This window comes from Astyanax mexicanus, chromosome 9 (assembly GCF_023375975.1).
Source record: "Astyanax mexicanus isolate ESR-SI-001 chromosome 9, AstMex3_surface, whole genome shotgun sequence".
NCBI classification, from domain to species: Eukaryota; Metazoa; Chordata; class Actinopteri; order Characiformes; family Acestrorhamphidae; genus Astyanax; species Astyanax mexicanus.
The window spans coordinates 41149651-41169077 of NC_064416.1; the positions used below are offsets into that span (position 1 = coordinate 41149651).

The 19427-nt window shown below is 37.9% G+C and overlaps 1 protein-coding gene across 3 annotated transcripts in view; it reads left to right on the forward strand.

The window, feature by feature from the left end:
• Nucleotides 1–19427, forward strand: part of LOC103026877 (protein unc-13 homolog C) — a 365017-nt gene that overhangs the window by 92794 nt on the left and 252796 nt on the right. The gene's annotated exons all lie outside the window — the stretch shown is intronic.

A 19427-nucleotide genomic window follows, 5' to 3' on the forward strand; every position in this document is an offset into this window, starting at 1 on the left:
ATTTACAACTATTAAAGTACAATAAATTGGCTGTAGTTATAAAAAATTCCTATCAAACAACATCAACTTATTTAATTTGAATTATTTTATAGGTTAGACAAACTCAAATCAAACACTTTTTTTTAAAGTGTTAAAAGACTTTTTAAAGAGCTGCTATACATGCAGGAAGAAGACAACACATCAATTTGAGTTAGTTTGCATAAGTGATGCCAAGTTTCTGTAATATTTAAGCTATGTTAACTTAATTAGTTCAGTAAGAAATGCAGTTAGGTTTTACAGTGTGATAGTGTATCTGTGTGTATATCGTTTGGTATAAAATAATTGTTGTATCTGGTGATCTACAGTATGTGATAACACAGATCTGTGTCCAGCTGGTCATTTATTCAGATTAATTGATCGTTTTCCACTTGATACTGATTTTATTCCGGTGAGAATGAAGCAGTTAAGGCTCCTAAAGAGCTCAGATGTCAGAGAGAGTGATAGGACCGTTGGTTAGGATGTACCGTATCTGCTGTTTGATTACAGCAGCTTGTGTGTGCTCACTATTACTACAACTCCTTCAGCCCTAATCCACATCCAGCTGTTTCATTAACTCTGCGATTCCCAGCGCTGGGTTTAATCCTGTGGGAAGAGCTGACCTTTACTTCTAGAGACGGCTTTGCGCTGTTTAAAAGATCTCTGTCTTTTGCGTCTGTGCGAGTTTGCTGACGTTATTCACATTGGGCTTTTTCTTTCGAACGCAGATAAGCGCTGGATGCTAATCTACACAGATTTCTCTCCTGAAAACTCTATTGATTTATTTGAGTGAGTAAAGCACCTCCGTTTATTTACAATAAGATTAGATTTCCTATATTTTGTCTAAGAATGAGTTAGACTAGTGAAATTTCTCCAGCACTAAGGCTTGGTGCAGCAGCATTAGCATTAACTGCTAACTGCAGTGCTAGCGGGATGTCAGGTGCCACCCAATAGCGCTAGACTGAGGAACCCTCAGTGCTCCTGTAAGTCAGGGGGGTATCAACTAGCGGTTCATTCCACATAGCTTGTTTTAATATGGTAAATTTGCAGACTACACTCCAACATATTCACCTCTAAATAGCGAAAGAGCTAGCACTGCAGTTAGCGGCTAATGCTAATGCTGCTGCACTAAGCCTTAGCGCAGGAGAAACTGCACTGAAAACTCACCCTTTATAATTCTGTACTTCAGCAGAGTGGCTTTACTGCTCCTTATAACCTGACCGATAGAATTCATACGTAAGACGCACTGTAGAATTTTTTTAGGTAAAATTAAAGGATTTTAAGCGCACCTTATAGCCCAAAAAATACGGTATATGTTTTGTCCTGTTTCTAATGTATCATTAAGCTATTAAGACACAAGTACTCCTGCTCATTAATTGTTTGATTGATTAATTGTAAGATTCATTATCATGCTCTTTTGTGAGTAATTTTCTCTACTGTCCATAAATTATTTTCGCTAGATTTTGGAGCATTTTTGCTAGATTTTGGATTTTGCTGTGAGAAAATATTGGACACACCTCTTCTCTTATTCAATGTGTTTATTCATTTCTCTCATCCTGTATTTTTTTCATCCTGTAAATAAAAAAGTGTTAAAACCAGAATATGTTTTATATTTAGATTATTCTAAGTAGTATATTTATCTTTGAGGACAGATCTACACTCTCTTGGTGAGATTTTAATCTCAGTGTCTTCATGAGGGAGAGTCTCTGGGAATAGTTTTTTCAGCGTCTTGAAGGAAGGAGTTCCTGGAGGTGCTGAACCATAGTTGCTGCTTTTTCTTCACTCAAATCACCATCTCAGTTCATCAGCTTTAGATCAGGTGATTAATGTGGAGGATAAAAACTTTTTTTTTTTTTACTGTTTACTATGTAACTTCATATCTCATAGGACACATATCAGAAGAATTTATTTCATTTTTATTTTATTTGTTTTTCCTGCATATTAAACACCTCATTTTACCGACTAAATTGGCTAAACACATTTGGTTATTTTAGAGAGAAATTCAACAATTCAACAAATTCATATTCTTATTCAACTAGTCCATGAATTCTTTCTAAACCTGCTGCTGTAACTAAGTTAATAAAAGTAATCTGACTCAATTCATCACCAACAATGAAAAAGTGTATTTTACGTTTTGTGAATTTGTGAATATGATTACAGATGAAGCCAGAGAGTGGTGAGTACTGTTTCCTACACCTTTAAAAGACTATTAAAACTGGAGAAAACTCATACAGGAAGAGTCACGTCTGGCTGACCCACATGGCAACAGCTTTAGCCTTTATTTTTTTTATTTTGTTTGTTTTTTAGAGGTTTAAAAGGTGAAGTGCAGGCCCTGTAGTGTACAGTGTGCTTTTGTTACTGCTGGCAACCTTTGCAGACTTCGCAGGCTTTGCAGATTTGCAAAGTTGACCATCATTGCAGCTCCTCTCCAATGAGATGAGGACGTTTCCTTTTAGGATGTTCCATTTCCCAAAACCCATTCTGCTAATGGAAATGCACCTGGAAATGATTATTGATGTTGTGCAGCAGCCAGCGAGGCTCCTAATGCTTCTAAAGTCACGTGACCCGTGAAGGATTGTATTTGCATAGCGTACGGTGAAGTAACTCAGCTGCTTTCCCATGATAAAGAGCCAGAGGCTATCGGGGTGGTTTTATAGTGTTGACAGTTAAGAAGCTGGACCATCTGTTCGGTACGCAATGACCATCGATCACGGTTTCAGCAGCTGCTGACCCCCTACTCTCCCCCCCCAACCTCCTAACCTCACAATCACCTCCACTACATCCACCCCTCCTCTCCATCCCTCTCTCCTCGCACGGAGACCGCCGTGAAGCCCAGACCAGCAATTGACTCATATAGGCTCCTCCCACTAATGCGTGCTCAGCTGCTGTTGTGAGGTCCAGAGTTACAGAACTGAGACTGTAGCATTGTTGAGGAGCATTAATCAGTCCATTCTCGGGCGTGGGAGAGGAGAAAGCAGCAGTAATTAGCTGTTATATATATTTATAAATATATGTGTGTTTGTGAAAGGCTTTAGTCCATTTTTTGGTGATTCCGGGGTAAGGTGGGTGCTGTCACGCCCTCGCTATGTTTCCCTGTGTTTTCCCCGTTTCCTAGTGTGTTTCTCCTGTAATTTTCCGTCACGTGTGTCAGTAATTTGTAGCTCCGCCCTTTCCCCAGGTTATCAGTGTTTCATGTTCCTATATATAGTACCTGTTAGTCTATGTTTGCTGTTGGTCTTTGCACCTTCCACTGTCGTTTGTCTTGCCACGTTTCTAGTAGTTATCTCCACCTTCCACAGTTCTTTGTTTAGTAGTTATTCTCTGTTTATTTCTCTAGTTTGTTTCCTTGTTTATTTCTTGTTTATATTTACGTTTATTTTCCTAGTCACGTTATTTCCTTGTTTTGTACATATTCACGTATTTATCCCTGTATATATCCCTAGCCCTGTTTTGTTATTATCTGTTTTACGTTTCTCCCTGTTGTTTGTTTATGTACATATTTATATTCGTTATTCCCTTATTTGTTTATTTGTTTATCTGTTATTTATTAAAGTCTGTCTTACCCGCATATAAATCCGCCTCCCGTCTGCTCCACTGTTACAGGCGCAGTGGGGCATGTGATGGAGTGATTTCTCATTTTCTGCAAATAAATGCTCTAAGTGACAATTTTTTTATTAAGAATTTGGGAGAAATATTGTCCGTTTACAGAGTTTATAGACTAAAACAACAATGTTCCTTTTACTCGAACATAAACCTATAAATAGCAAAATCAGAGAAACTGATTCAGAAACTGAAGTGGTGCCTAGAGGTAGAGTGTCCTGGTTGTTTTTAGACTAGATAGGAAGATTAGGGGAAGTATTAGGTCTACATGACACTTAGAACACGGATTTTTCTGAGGCACACTCAAAACAGGAGACATTTGAGTATTTTCCTTTGGCAAAACACTATAATAAAACACTATAATACCAAAGTTTAATGTGTAGTTAATTTTGTTTTTAAATAACAAGCATAAAATAATCACTAGTACTTTGTCTCAGTAGCTAACAAGCTAGCTAACTTTCCTTTTCCACCTTAAATGGTGCAAAGGATGGCAGTGGATGCAGCATTTAAGGTGGAATAAAAAAATAAAAAAAACATCAAAGGTAATAAAAACTAATATCAGCTCGAGGAATCGACAATTGCAGCACCTCCTGCCCCCTTTCTGAAGACAATACTATACAATAAAGCCCAAAAGTTAACAAGTTAAATAGTTAACCAGCGGCAGCTAGGTTGCTGAACTTTTTATTACTGTATCATGTGCTTGAAGGGTTGTCCTAATTCTTAGGAGGAAAATTTCACAACTTTCCCTTCTAACTCTGTTCCAAGGGGAAGGGTTACTCTTAAAAAAAACAAAAACAAAGGTAAGGGGTACAAAACAGAAATGGGATTTGGCCTAAAGAGCTTTGCTACATCCCGTTGTCATCATATACATGGGCGGAGTCTCTCTGTGCTTCATATTAATCGGTTTGTAGAATTTTAGTTTTTGTTAAATTTTGTTCTCTGTCACAATTCGATTCCCTTTTATGTACAACCCTTTTGGTGAATGCAATCAAATCCTCATCACAGTAATCTATTGGACAGTTTTTTGAACCCTTGATTTTAATATTTTTTTTTTCATATAGTGCATTTAGTTTATATTTTCTCTTTTTCTCTTTTTTCATTCACATTATCAGACTCACTTCACTCTCTTTCTCTCCTCCCTCTCAAACACACACACACATACACAAACACACACACACTCACACATTTGAGAGCATTACTCTGTAGCCATTTCCCAGCAGGGACACAGTGGAAGTGAATTAGTGTCCAGTGCTCGTTCTTGCCCGTCGTATTTAACACCCGCAGCGCTCAGACAGCTCATATACAGAGAGAGAGAGAGAGTTAGAGAGAGAGTTAGAGAAAGAGAGAGAGAGAGAGAGCTAAGTGTAATTGTTCAGCCAGAGGCAGCCGAGCTCAGGCTTCTCCCTGCTCTACATTTCATTACGGCACGTTCACTCTTCTGTCCTCATTCTCTCATTTCCTCTTCTTTGATATTTGCTTAGAATCAAATGCGTTCAATCATCTCCACACAATAAAACACACTGCCTCAACACGGCCGAGCCCAAAGTAAATAAGACAGTAAACTGTGTTGATCTAACTGATATCATCTTTTATTCATGTGGAAATGAGGTGTTAGTGAATTCTGTAACATTTTACTGTAAAGCATAATACGCATAACATGACACGACACCACCTGTATACAGTGAGCTTATCTCTACAAACTGACAAATCCACAAATCGACTTGAACCCAGATTACTAGTAAAGATCATGTGTCTTAAAAAATTAGAATATCATTGAAAAGTTACTTTATTTCAGTAATTCAGTTCAAAATGTGAAACTCTTATATTATATTATATTGTTGTATTAAACACACAGAGTGATCTATTTTAAGCGTCTATTTTTTTTTATTGTTAATGATTGTGGCTTACAGCCAATAAAAAAAAAAACAACACAAAAATCAGTGTCTCATAAAATTAGAATATTATATAAGACCAATTGGTACTTTTGAGTACATCAGTGTGGGCAGTGTGCCAAGTCCTGCTGGAAAATGAAATCTGCATCTAAATAAAAGTTGTCAGTAGCAGAGGGGATCATGAAGTGCTGTAAGATTTTGTGGGAAAACAAAACTGCACTGACTTTAGACTTGATAATAAAACACAGTGGAACAACACCTGCAGATGACATGACTCTCCAAACCATCACTGATTGGTGGAAACTTCACACTAGACCTCAAGCAGTTTGGACTGTGTGTCTCTCCACTCTTCCTCCAGACTCTGATCCCTTCATTTACAAATGAAATGCTTTAAAATTTGCTGATGATCATTGAGTCGCACAAGGTGTACTTTTCCCGACGTTATGATAGCAAAGACTAACTGTCACGCCCTAAATCAAGCTAGATGGTTGATGTCTCACCTAAAATAGAGTCATTTTTGTTTGTGGAAGCATACTCATAATTCTTTACACCAACCTGCTCTTAGTTTTACATCTATTATATTTGCAGAGGATATCTTGGTGCTTTTTATCGACAGTATGTATTTAAAACTATTTTCGCTTTTTGTCCTGTGTTTGATGGACAGATGTATTGGAACACCCCCAACTCAAATGAGAAATATTGGGTGGAGCTCCATCATTCCAGAGAACACAGTTCCACTGCTTCACAGCTCAATACTAATATTCCTTTAAATCAAGGCTGCCAATAGCTTCATGTTTATCTACTCCAGAGAGTCCTATTCTTTTGGCAGTACTTCTCTGCAGAGACTAAACAACAGCTGTATTAGTGCATTTACACATCTGTGTCAGCAACACTGTATTTATTCAAAGCGGTGCTGACAGACATTTGAAATACTCTGTTGAAATAGTATATCCTAATATGTAAAGAAATCTTAAATTTGGTCAAAATATATACATTTTGTTTGCGAGGGGTGACGAGTAGACCAGCGTTCTAAAGTGCTGCTGCTATGATAGGGGGATTGCTGGTTCGAATCCCAGTCATGCAGCTTGCCAACAGCTACCAGAGCCCCGAGAGAGCACAGTTGGTCTTGCTCTCTCTGGGTGGGGACAGTAGATGGAGCTTTTTCCCCTCATCACTCCAAAGGGTGATGTGGATCAGCACAAGGCTGTGTCTGTGAGCTGATGTATCAGAACCGAGTCACTGCGCTTTCCTCCAAGCGTTAGCGCTCTGACGCTACTCTGCAACACTGCATCAGCAGCAGTTTAAAGCCAGCTATATTATTTGCTTATATAAACAGTTAGAGTGGATTAAATGATTTAAATGAAGTGAAATCAGTTAAATAAGTTATATTGCCGTATAAAATGTTCTTACAGTAATCTCACACTGAGTTAATGTGCAGTTATACGAGTGCATGGAGGCACAGCTGTGCATTTTGAGTCATATTAAGTTAAATGGCCATTAGCATTATTGCATTAGCTGTGAAAATGACTGACAGTCAGCAGTTTCATACTTCATACACAAGTTTTTAAAGCAGCGTGAGGGCTGGAAGTTGGTGTCTAAACTGCAGGTTCTTGATGGAATTATGAGGGAAAAAACTGCATCAGCGGAGAGTAAAGAAGAGTAAATCAGAGTAAAGTATAAAGTAAGTAATATTTTTTTGATTAACTGCAATAAATTGCACTTGTTCTTCTTAAGACGCAAGTTTTATTGTGGATATTTAAATGTAAATAAAAAAAATAAATCTTAGAAACCTAAAATGCAATTATATTTATATTACTGGTGTCAATTAAAATACTAGTATATGTTTGTATGTTTGAGGGGAGATAAAGGTTTTCTGAATTAGAGCTTAATTAGCTGAGTATAAAAGAGCGTTTTTACACCTGTAGTTGTGAAGGTTTCTATGGTGTGGATCGGTTGAAGAGTTTGTTTATTTGGAGCGTTTCTCCCTCTGTTTGGTTTATTTTCACACGGATAAAAATCTGAACATGCCAAAATACTCACCAATAACACACGCGAGCACATAGTCTCCCCTGATTGGTCAGAGCTGTCTGGCGCAGGAGCAAGAAGGTAAATATAGTGAGAAGATTCTGTTTTTCAGCACGTATATATGTGCAGTGTGAAGCTGCTTTAACACAGACCCCTTAAAGTGTCCTCAATGGGACGTGCAGCACAGACGTGAGCAGTGAACGCAGCACATACTGCTTGCTTAGTGTGTAAACAGCATGGAGCAGCAGCAGAGACGGCTGTTGTTCATAGCAGTATATTATCTGACTAATATATCAGATTATGCTCGGCCTTATCAGCAGTTTAGCTCAAATATCCAGGGTACAGGCGATAATACACGTCTTTATTTTTCCTTGAGGTTTCTGCAGCAGAATATCTCATTTTTTGTATATACTTTTTTATGTATCTTGAAAAAAAAATCTACTTAATTTAGCTTATTTGATTGCAAAATTGTATACTTATTATACTTATAAAAAAGCTCTCTAGTTTTGTTAGCTGTTTTGTTTTTGAGGACATTTTCTTTTGCGTTTAAGGTATTATTTTATTGTGCCCACTCGATGAGCCTTTCTGTCACACAGACAGCACCCTAACGTCTTCACTTATGCAAGAAAACCCCTCAATGTCTGCACCCACACACCTCTCATCTCAGTTTAATTTACAGTACCAGTAAAAAGTTTGGACACACCTTTTCCTATTTAATGTGATTTCCTTCTTTTTTTATGATGGAATAGTTTTCTCAGCATCTTGAATTTCTTGAGTTTCTGGAGGTGCTGAACTATAGTAGCTGCTGCTTTTCCTTCACTTTGCTGTGAAGCTCCAGCTCATCCCAATTAAATCACCTCAAATCACCATCTCAGTTCATCAGCTTTAGATCAGGAGATTAATGTGGAGGATAAACACTGTTTTAACTGTTTACTACATCATTCTATATGTGTCCCTTAATTGTTTTCATGTCTTTAGTACTGATCTACAGTGTAGAAAATTAGTAAAGAAAGCAATAAAGAAATAAATTGAATAAAGAAATAAAGAAAAAACACTGAATGAGGTGTGTCCAAACATTTGACTCTTACTGTGTTTTGTGTTTTATTATTTAATCTTATTTGTGCCATTTTCTATATTTTTTAATGATAACATTACCTCACAAATGTATGCTATTTAACAAAAAATGCATGTGTGTTTTTGTGATTTTACTCTATTCTTTTTTTTTTAAATTGCCTAATTTTAATGTCTAGCAATTTTAGGATATTTTATAGAATAGTGTTTTTTATTTTATTTTAAGATATAATGCCAATATACTGTCAAATACATTTAACTTAACCCTTGTGTGGTGTTCGGGTCTGTGGGACCCGTTTTAATTTTTCATCAAATGATACTAAAAAAATATTTTTTCTAACTCAAACTCATTGGCATTGGCTCATTTTTTGTGAAAAAAACACATTTTCGATAAACACACACTGTACACCCCCCCCCCCCCCACACATTTATATTACATACAGTCTGTTTGGCCAAGGGATAATAAACATTGCTTCATTTGTAAATTTGAAACTAAACAAATTTTCTACTCATAACTTGAGTTTAATTCATTTTCTTTTACATTTTATTTAAAAAACGAATAAAAAAAGAGTAGCACTTTTTGAAAGAAATGTAACATAAGAAATGTAAAGGACAAATATTAACCATGTAAGCTTTTTATATTGGTGCAGCAAGCATGTGTAAAGCATTTTAATGTAAAATTGCTTAATTTTGCTGAATTAACCCTCTATTGCATGAACAACTTTTTAAACATCATATATTTTTTTAATTGTGTTTTTGTGACTTCAAATTGGTTAAATAATTCAAATTAAAACAAAAATCATAAAAAAAATTTTTTGGGGGGGTACTTGGTAATTTGTTGCCATATGGCAACAACGCGGGTTCGGTGAACATGCTCTAAGGATGAAAATGAAGAAGTTTTAGCTGACTGATACAATACATGCAGAAAAACAGCTATTGAACTATCACTTTCCATAACAAACCATTTGCAAAATTTTTTTTTTCTGATCAGGAAATTAATATATTTGTTAATATATCATATGAAAATAGCATAATGTTAAGAAATTAAATATGTTTTCAAGTTAAAATCATATACCTATCTGCAAATACAGTGCCAGGATAGCCCTGTCCTATGTAACTCAATGGGAGCCCATTAGGATACATGTATAGAATGAATGTCACTGTATGCATGTTGTTGCCATATGGCAACAAATTCATTTTTGCCTTTTACAGAGAAAGTATAACTTTATATTTGGATTAAATGATAAAAAATGAAAGCTTACTTTCCCCAGATTTATGTTGAATTTTTTTATGATCAAAATATGTCTTGAAGTTTGAAAACTAGCAATGTATAGGTTCCCACTTTGACGTGACCTTCACAGTGTGGCGCATCCACATGGAAAGGGTTGGCAAACAGGATTTCCTGATTAACTGATGTCATCAAACTGATAAATATTTCAAAAGTAAAGTCCCATTTTCACACAAAATGGGAAAAGTGGTGGATATTATGTCATTCTCTATTGAAAATACTCATAAAAAGAATTTGTTGCCATATGGCAACAACATGCAATAGAGGGTTAAATACAAGTAACAAAGTAAACGAGTAACAAAAATATGAACACCACCAAGGGTTAAGGTAGTTTGCCTTAATTATATTACTGTTTTTGATAGTACGCTATTTAAGCAATAGAACACAAGAGGGAGTGTGTATCGCGAAATAACATCACGTTATTCGCGATAACACACGACCTCGAGTGTTCTATTGCTTTTATACAACAGTTTATTTTTTTACTAAATAAATAAAGAAAATAAATCAAAGAACTTTAAGAAATTCAGTTTGAATATGCTTTAATATGGACTGAGCCTTCCGCCAAAAAGTAGTTCCACAACAACTTAACTACATACAGTGTATGGTTCAGGCAGACTAACACCACGAAAGTTAGCTTGAAAGCAAGATTGGGAATAGTGAAGATGGTAACGTTAGGAGCGTGAAATAACGCTAATACTCTCCTCTCCTGCTCCGCGGAGTCGTCTTCAGGTGAAAGCCGCGAATTTTAGCATTTCTGCTTATTTTCCTGGGTGGTGTTGGTTTTAGCTAGCTGGCTGGACTGTGGTTAGGTTAGCGTAGCTTGCTTTAGCTCAGCATTAACTTAGCTTAGCCTAGCTTGCCTGGTTAGCGTTCTGGCTGTAAGACGGCATTAACCGAGCGATTTTCGTTCCCTTTTTTCCACGAAAGACGAGCCTGCGCTGCGGGCGAGCGTGCCGCGGCTGAGCGCTAGTCTGTGCTAAGCTAAGGCTGCTGCGGGTGTCCTGTGTATATACACCGTTACTCGGCAACGCGTCGGCGGAGAGATACTACTTTAGTGTGAGAAGGCCGTGATGTTATCACGAAATATCATCACGGCTAGATCACTTCTCAACCAATCAGGTTGTGAGGTCGGAACTAAGTGTTGTATAACTACGCTATTTAACCTTAATTTCTTGTTATGTTAGGCTATTTTATTAATAATAGATTCGTCGCGTCGTATCGGTTCACGTGGTATATAAGGTACGCAGTTTGGTAAAAAATTGGGGCCACAACATTTGCCTGGACACTTTTCAGAGTTATTCAGTAGGTGAATTTAGGCCACATTTTGCACGCTTTCCGGACAAATACTTTAGCACTTACAGAAAAGCTGTATACCAGCACGCATCACCCAATTTACAGTTGGAACAGTGTCAATACCTTGAAAAAATGCGACTATCATAAGTTGGAAGCTGTAAAAACTGCCACAAATCCACGAGAGAGGGATATTAAGGGTTAATAAAAGAGATTATAGCATTTAAACATGTGCCGCAAATAGTAGATTTCAGGAAATGTAGTTCTTAAAAAGAGCACACAATCACAAAATTTATTTTCAGCACTGCGACCAGCGGCCAGCGCTTATCAGCACCACGGAGAGCAACCCATCCAAATCCGTTTTAATCCACAGCCACCAATAAAGTCGCTGCTTCAGTACTGTTCTTTCTAATCAGCAGTTAAATACAAAATAACTGAGTAAAAATACATGCTGACTGCGCATAATCACACCGAGAAACAAGAGAATTACAATTCTGTACTTTTTAGCTGCATAACTAGCCTTCTTTCTGCATTTTAATTATGGGCTGTCTCCCTCAATGGCTCAATGGCTCCTACTCCTTTATTAGTGTTGCACTATATAGAGGAACACTATTTAGTTCACTAAGTAGTGGGAAAAAAACATGAGTGAATTCCGATACTACCTTGTTTACAAACATAATCCTCACATGAATGAACTACATGGAGAAACATCTGAAATTAACAGCGGATGCCGGCTCGCAATGTTGCCAGATTGGGTGGTTTTATGCCACACTGTGTGACATGGGGCATAATTTGCCCCGATAAATCACTTTTTACACCGTTATCCAGCTCCAAGTAGCTCCACACCTCCTTGATTGAATCCGGAGAGCCCTAACATTTAAAACGGGGCATTAATAACTTAAAAAGTGCACAAGAAGCTTATTAAAATCAATCCAAAAACCCACCTCCGTTCTCCCACAGCGTTCTGAGATCCAGAAATTTTAACAGTTTGTCCAAACACCCTTCAGACTGGGTGACACAGGGCATAATTTGCCCTGATAAATCCCTTTTTCCAGGCTCAAAGTAGCTCCACACCTCCTTGCTAGAATGTGGAGATCCAGACATTTAAAACGAGGCATTAATAACTTAAAAAGTGCACAAGAAGCTTATTTAAAGCACTGTTTACATCACATAATGCTAGTTTTAGCTCCGTGCGCCGCCATTACTCCTATTAATTGGTGATATTTAAGATTTTTAAGGTATTTCATCTGAGATCATGTTGGAATAAACCCTTTAAAACCGTTAAAATGCTGAACACCAGCTCTTTTAATTTTTGGTGGATTTGAAACACGTTTTACCAGTGAATTGGGTTTACCTGAATCCCACTGTAACAATCTGGCAACCCTAAGTCTGTTGCTTAGTAGCGAGACTTGCGATGCATTCTGGGACACATTTAGCTCACGCAGTATACAGCGATGTTTACTATAAATCCTGATGCATTGTGGGATTTTATAGTGCCCTCAAAATCACGCTCAATTTACACCTTGCAATTCGGACACTCAAAGAAAAATGGCCGGCGTACTCAGTAGTGCCCTAACTAGTCAATAGGGAGCCGTTTCAGTCACAGCCCTGCTGTAGTAGTCTGTGAACCCTGTTTAACACTCAGGCTACAAAAGAAGCCACACCCCTTCAGCACCGCCTGATTGGGTGGATTTCTGGGGGTCTTAGAGAGGATAAGGACGAGTCTATTCTTTAGGATCTAGTTTCTTTCTCTACTTTCTAAATACATTTGTAAAGGCTCTGAGACTTGCACTCCGTTTCACTCCTTTTATCTCCCTTCCTCACACACTCTCTCTCTCTCTCACTCTTTTGCTCTCTCTTTTTTCTCTCTCTCTCACTCTTTCTATCTGGCTCTACAGAGTGAAAGCTTTTTTATTCGACTGTCAGCCAGTGACAGCCCCTGAAATGTCTTTTATTCGGTTCAGACACAGCTCTGTAACCTTTAGAAGACCTAGAAGGGGTGTATTTATGTGCTGTATATTTTGTATAATTTGCTGTATAATTTTTTGTATTGTTAATTATACTATTTGTCTTAGAGCCACAGATTAGATAATGGGTGGAATAAAGGACAGACAGACACATAGTTCCCTATTTTAGCAACCTATAGTTCAGTCATCAACAGTATTCCATGCAGCTTAATATAGGAAAGTGTCTTTGCTATCGTAACGACGGGAAAAGTACACCTTGCCCGACTCAAAACACAAAAAAGGCATGTACTAATTCTCTAAATTAATCATGGATGTGTTTTGCGTGTCACTTCAATTTCATTCCCTTTAAGAGCCAGGTGTGCTCTGACTTTGGCAGGTCATTTAAGTAATGTAACAGTGACCTATATTGTATTTGTGTTGTTTGATGTAAAAGTTTGCATGTTGGGGATGCACCTGTGCTGACAAGATAGCAATGAACGCATGACTGTTGATGTTTGCCTGGGTTTTATTTAGTCAGTCCCGCACCTGTTTTTTTTTTTTCATTGCCAAGATAGCAATATGCTGGAATTTTTCACACACACCTCATTTGAATAAGTGAAAGTAAAAAAAAGTATGCAAGCACATGCAAAACCGTCTCATTAAACAATCTGTAGTTGAAACTGTGTCAATATCCTGAAAACTGCTGGTCTAGTTACTCAACAACGAAAATTATAGTATTAGCACGATAATAATAGTATTAGCAACCATTATAAATAACCAGTTTAGTTGCTTTGCAGTGTGCAACAATAATAATTATATTATAGTGTCCACCTAGGGCTGGGCCATATGGTAACAAATATAATATCACAATATTTAAATCCTTTTTTTATTTTGTCTTTGTTCTGATTTTCTGTCTTGATTGTTATCCCTCATTTTTACAAGTTGGTGCCCAACTTTCACATGAAAACAACAAGGAATTGTCTGTTTTTGTTGCTTTAATGTGTAGAAAAGTCTGTGAAAACTGCCATATATCCACAAAAGTGAGATATTAAGGGTCAATAAAGGAGCTTATTGTCTTTAAACATGCCACAAATAGTAGAAAATGCAGGAAATTCAGTTTTTAGAAGGAGCTTATAATCACAAAATATGGTTTAAGCACTGTGGACAGCGCCCAATGCTAACTAGCACCATGGACAGCAACCATCTACAAACTTACTGCTTAATTTGTTGCTCCTCAGCATGAACTCTTAGGTCTGTATTAACATACTGTCCACGATGGGATGAATTGAAAAACCTGAAGGCTCAGGGGACAACGGATCTCCTCAGTCTGTCCATTGAGCCATTCTAATAATCAACCTAGCCATCACCTCCCAGTACCTTCTACCATACAGACCTCTCAGAAAACTTAATGATTCCAGAGAAGAAACCACCTAGCCTCACCCATAAAACCACACGGAACCTTTTTGCAACCACTAGCAATACCATATTTACCACATACAGTAGCAGCACTCTAAAAAGCATCTGAAATACTGCACTGATCTTGGACACCATAGACATTTTTGATTGGTTGTCCACATTTTTGCTCAGTGCTGTGAATAATAAACAACCTCACAAAAACTCATCAGTGCATCATCATCATCACGCATCATCCTCTTCTACATTTCCTCCATCCATCTGAGAGGCTGCATGAGGGCATTCTGCCTGGCAGGAAGCTCCATCTGTGGGCAAAAAAATTCCCCCTCCCCCTGCCTCCGCTCCAGGCTGGAGAACACCACACACTCCCACTGAAAGCTCTCTCAAACACTCACACACACTCACTCATCTGCTCACACACACACTCATTCACACGCTTGCTTCATTATTCTCTTACTCACTAACTCACTTGATCATTTTCTTGCTCACTTATTCACTCACACACTTGATCATTCCCTTGCTCACTTATCCATTCACTTATTTCCTCATGCATTCATTCACTTGCTCACTTATTCACTCATTCACTCACACACTTGATCATTCACTTGCTCACTTATTCATTCACTTATTTCCTCATGCATTCATTCACTTGCTCACTTATTCACTCATTGACTCACACACTTGATCATTCACTTGCTCACTTATTCATTCACTCACACACACTTACTCACTCACTCACTCACTGAAGCACTTGATCATTCACTTGCTCATTTAATCATTTACTCACTTACTCATTGACTCACTTGATCATTTACTTGCTCATTTATTCACCCACTCATTCACTCTCTCAATGAATCACTTGATCATTCACTTGCTCATTTATTCACCCGCTTACTCACTCACACAGTTAATTATTCACTTGCTCACTTGTTCACTCACTTACTCACACACTTGATCATTCACTTGCTTACCTCTTTACTCACTCACTCACTCACTCACTCACTTAATCATTCACTTGCTCACTTATTCACTCACTGAATCACTCATACACTTGTTCATTCACTTGCTCACTTATCCATATCCATTCACTTACTCACTCACACATGTAATTATTCACTTGCTCACTTGTTCAATCACTCACTCAGACACTTGATCATTCACTTGCTTATTTATTCACCCACTCACTCACTTACACACTTGTTCACTTAATTCACTCTCTCACTTATTCACTTACTCACTCACCTATTCACTCTCTCACTCACTTACTCACTCACCTCTTCACTCATTTGCTCACTCACTGACTCACTTACTATAACACTTGTTAATTTACTCACTCACTTATTCACTTATTCATTCTCTTACGCACTCCTTTGTTCATCCTTTCACTCTCTCACTCACTCACACACTCACTCACCTGCTCACTTACTTACTCACATGTTCCCTCATTCTCTTAATTACCCACTTACTCCATCATCCACTAACTTGCTCACTATCGTACACACACTCATTCACATTTTCTCTTTTAATTGCTCAATCACTCACTCACTCACTTAGTGACTCACCTCACACACTATCGCACTGGTTAATACACTCATCCACTCACTCATTCTCTCACTCATTTACTCACTTCTTTAGTCAAACATTCATTTACTCACTTACTCACTTACACATTTGCTTGTTTATTTTTTCACTTGCTCACCCATTCATTTACTCACATACTCAATAGTTCACTCACTCACAATGCCTTCTCTCTCTCCCTCTTTCATTTGATCTTTTTTCTGTCTGTGAGTTGCTCTCTCTCTCATAGCTGTCGGGGGTCGGGGGTAAGTTGTGATGTGATGTTTGGTGACAGGCCACTAAAAGCAGGAGGATGAACTGATTCCTCTCTCTTTTATGAACTTTTTCTTTTTTTTATTTTCTCTATCTCTCTGTTTCTCTCTGTATCTCTCTGTATCTCTCTCAGCTTCTGTTCTCTATAGTTGCTGCACGTTCTGCTTTCCTGTATAGAAATAAACTCATCTGTCTGCTCGGTATGTTTCGATTAAATGCAGTCGTTTGTCTCGTCGTGTCTCACTCTCTGGGAGGAAGTCTCTGAAGCACCAGCACCTCTCCGTTTGTTATTGATGATTTCTACAAACCGTAGTGCTTCAGATAGCTGCGCCACAGCCGTATGATCACTGGCTTTATCATCAGGAGATCATTACAGGCCTCACTTTACCGGGGAGCAAAGGATGACTCCCCCTTATAGACAGTGTGGGGACCTGTTAACCCGTAGAACCCTACGGACAGATTTTCCGTCCAAAATCTCACCTTGTGTTCTCAGCTTATTTACTCAGGAACCCCTTCACACATAAACATAATCCATATATGATTAGAAAGGGAGGAACTTATTCTTTCTAAAAATAGTGATCCCATCCCAGTGCGGTAAAGCTAAATCTATGAGAAACCCATTGAGAAAAACACCTAAAAAAGTGAGATCTCCTTCCCCAACCAATAGTATTTATCTTTAGTGCTTCAAACATATTTATATGATGTTTCAAACCAAATAATATCAGTAAATAAAGACTCAAAAGTATCCACAGAAAAAGTGTAAAACTACCTGCTTTACTCAAACTAAAGCTAGATATGGTGTGCGCACTACTTCATATAGTTTTTAATTTACTCGCACATTTTTACTAAGTAGTTTTTTTGCACTAAACATTTTTATGTATTTAGACTAAAAAGTTTACATTTTTGTATTTAGTTTTCTTTGTGTCCTGATTAAAATACTGAAAGGCATAGGCTGCTCTGAGTGTCAGGTTTTTAGTATCTACATGTATCCTAGAGGTCTGATTATTGATTATCCAGAAATATAAAATAACTCCACCTGATGCTGTTTCTCCATGTATTGTATCAAAGTAATAAATAATAAGCAATGTAATGAACTATTATCAATATTCTTATGCTTTCAACTCAAATACACTCTAGTCTAACCATTTTTGAAAAGCTCTCTTGGGTGTGAATATATTTAAAGTGAATACATTTAAAAAAAAAAAAACAGGCTTTTGGTAAAATTTTAACCAAAACATAATCAGTTAGAGGAAAACATAACAATTCTGCTTCCTTTTACATTTTAAATGATTATAATTTTGAGCAGCCGTATGTCTTCTGGAGTAAAAGAGATCAGGGCATGCGTCTGTCCGATATAATTACTGTGTTATAAGACCTGAAAGAGGAACTCACAATATATTAACAGAGAAAAAACACACCAAAACAGTCTAGGGTTCAAAAGGTTAATGAGGGTTAGTGTTCTCCTCCAAGTGTGTTGAGCTTTAGTTGCCTTGTGTTGGGGGCAGAACAAATGAGTCTACTGGGAAGAAAACTGAGAAAACTGCTCTTTGAAGAGCTCTGTCTTCAGGAGTCTCTTAAAGATAGTGAGAGATTCTCCTGATCTGGTAGTGGAAGGAAGTTTGTTCCACCATTGGGGAACTCTGTATGAGAACAGTCTGGATTGCTTTGTGTGAATGTTTGGTAAAGCGAGGCGACGTTCATTGGAGGAGCGCAGCGGCCGGGAGGTAGCGTAAGCCTTCAGGAGTGAGTGCAGGTAGGAAGGAGCTGTTCTGTCATCACCTTGTAGGCGATTGTAAGAGTTTTGAATTTGATGCGAGCATCAACTGGTAGCCAGTGGAGCTCAATGAGCAGCGGGGTGACGTGCCCGTTTTGGCTGGTTGAAGACCAGACGTGCTGCTGCATTCTGGATCATTTGGAGTGGTTTTACTACACAGGCCGGGAGGCCAGTTAGCAGGGCATTGCAGTAGTCGAGGCGTGAGATGACAACTGCTTGTACCAGGAGTTGGGTGGCCTGTTGCGTCAGAAACGGTCTAATTTTTCTGATGTTATAAAGCGCAAAGCGGCAGGATCGAGCAACCGAGGCCACATGGTGCGTGAAGGTAACTGTGACGTCTGATAAAGCAGACGTCTTTATCGAGTTTTGAGATGTGCAAGGCATACTTTTACCATCATTACGATAGCAAAGACACTTTGAAACGTCCTAAATCAAGCTGCACAGTGCACAGTTGATGACTTAAATAAGACCCTGAACATCTGTTTTGTCTTGGATTTAAACATAAATACAGGAAAGATATTCTCTGACTCTGAACAGATTTGAGTCTGTAATAATCCCTGTAAAATTACAGCATGGTTTTATTATTATGAACAGTTGCTAAGAGTCCATTAGCTCTTTTGGTGAAGATGTGAAACCCCTAAATGTCTCCCATTCGCTGCTGTTATTGGAGTCAGAGAGCAAAACGCCGCCGTTCCTGTGACTCGTTCGGCCATTAATGCGAGGATGTTAAAGTTTAGAGCAGCTGCTTTGAACTGAGGAGGGTTTCATTATCTTAAGCCCCTGCTGTTTTAGAGGGCCAGATGTTCAGGCCTTCATCCTGCTTTTGTATCGTAACGCTTTCTCTCTTGGTGAGGCAGAGCGGAATTGTGGATGATGCTTATGTGATATGATCATCAGTCCCCGTGGATATTACAGATAAAAGGCGTATACACAGCTTCCATCATAATTCTCATAATCTGTTTGCATCCCTTCAACTGAAGCCTTTTATTTTTCTATTGAAAATTTAATAAAAAAAAGTTTGGGCTGAAGTTTGTCAGAGTTTGTCACAGTGATGGTTGATTTGTGATCTGTAGTGATATATATTATTAAACTGGAGCTATTATTTTCATATCAGGTCACATTTGTGAAAAAATGCACAAAAAAAATATATGTTAGCCATCCTATGGAATTCTAGTAGTATGTTAGCATATAGCTAACTTAAATGACTATTCTGGTTTAAATATATACATTCAAAGCTTTTAAAAAAAGACCACAATCTTAGGCCCTGTGCATTCATTTGTATT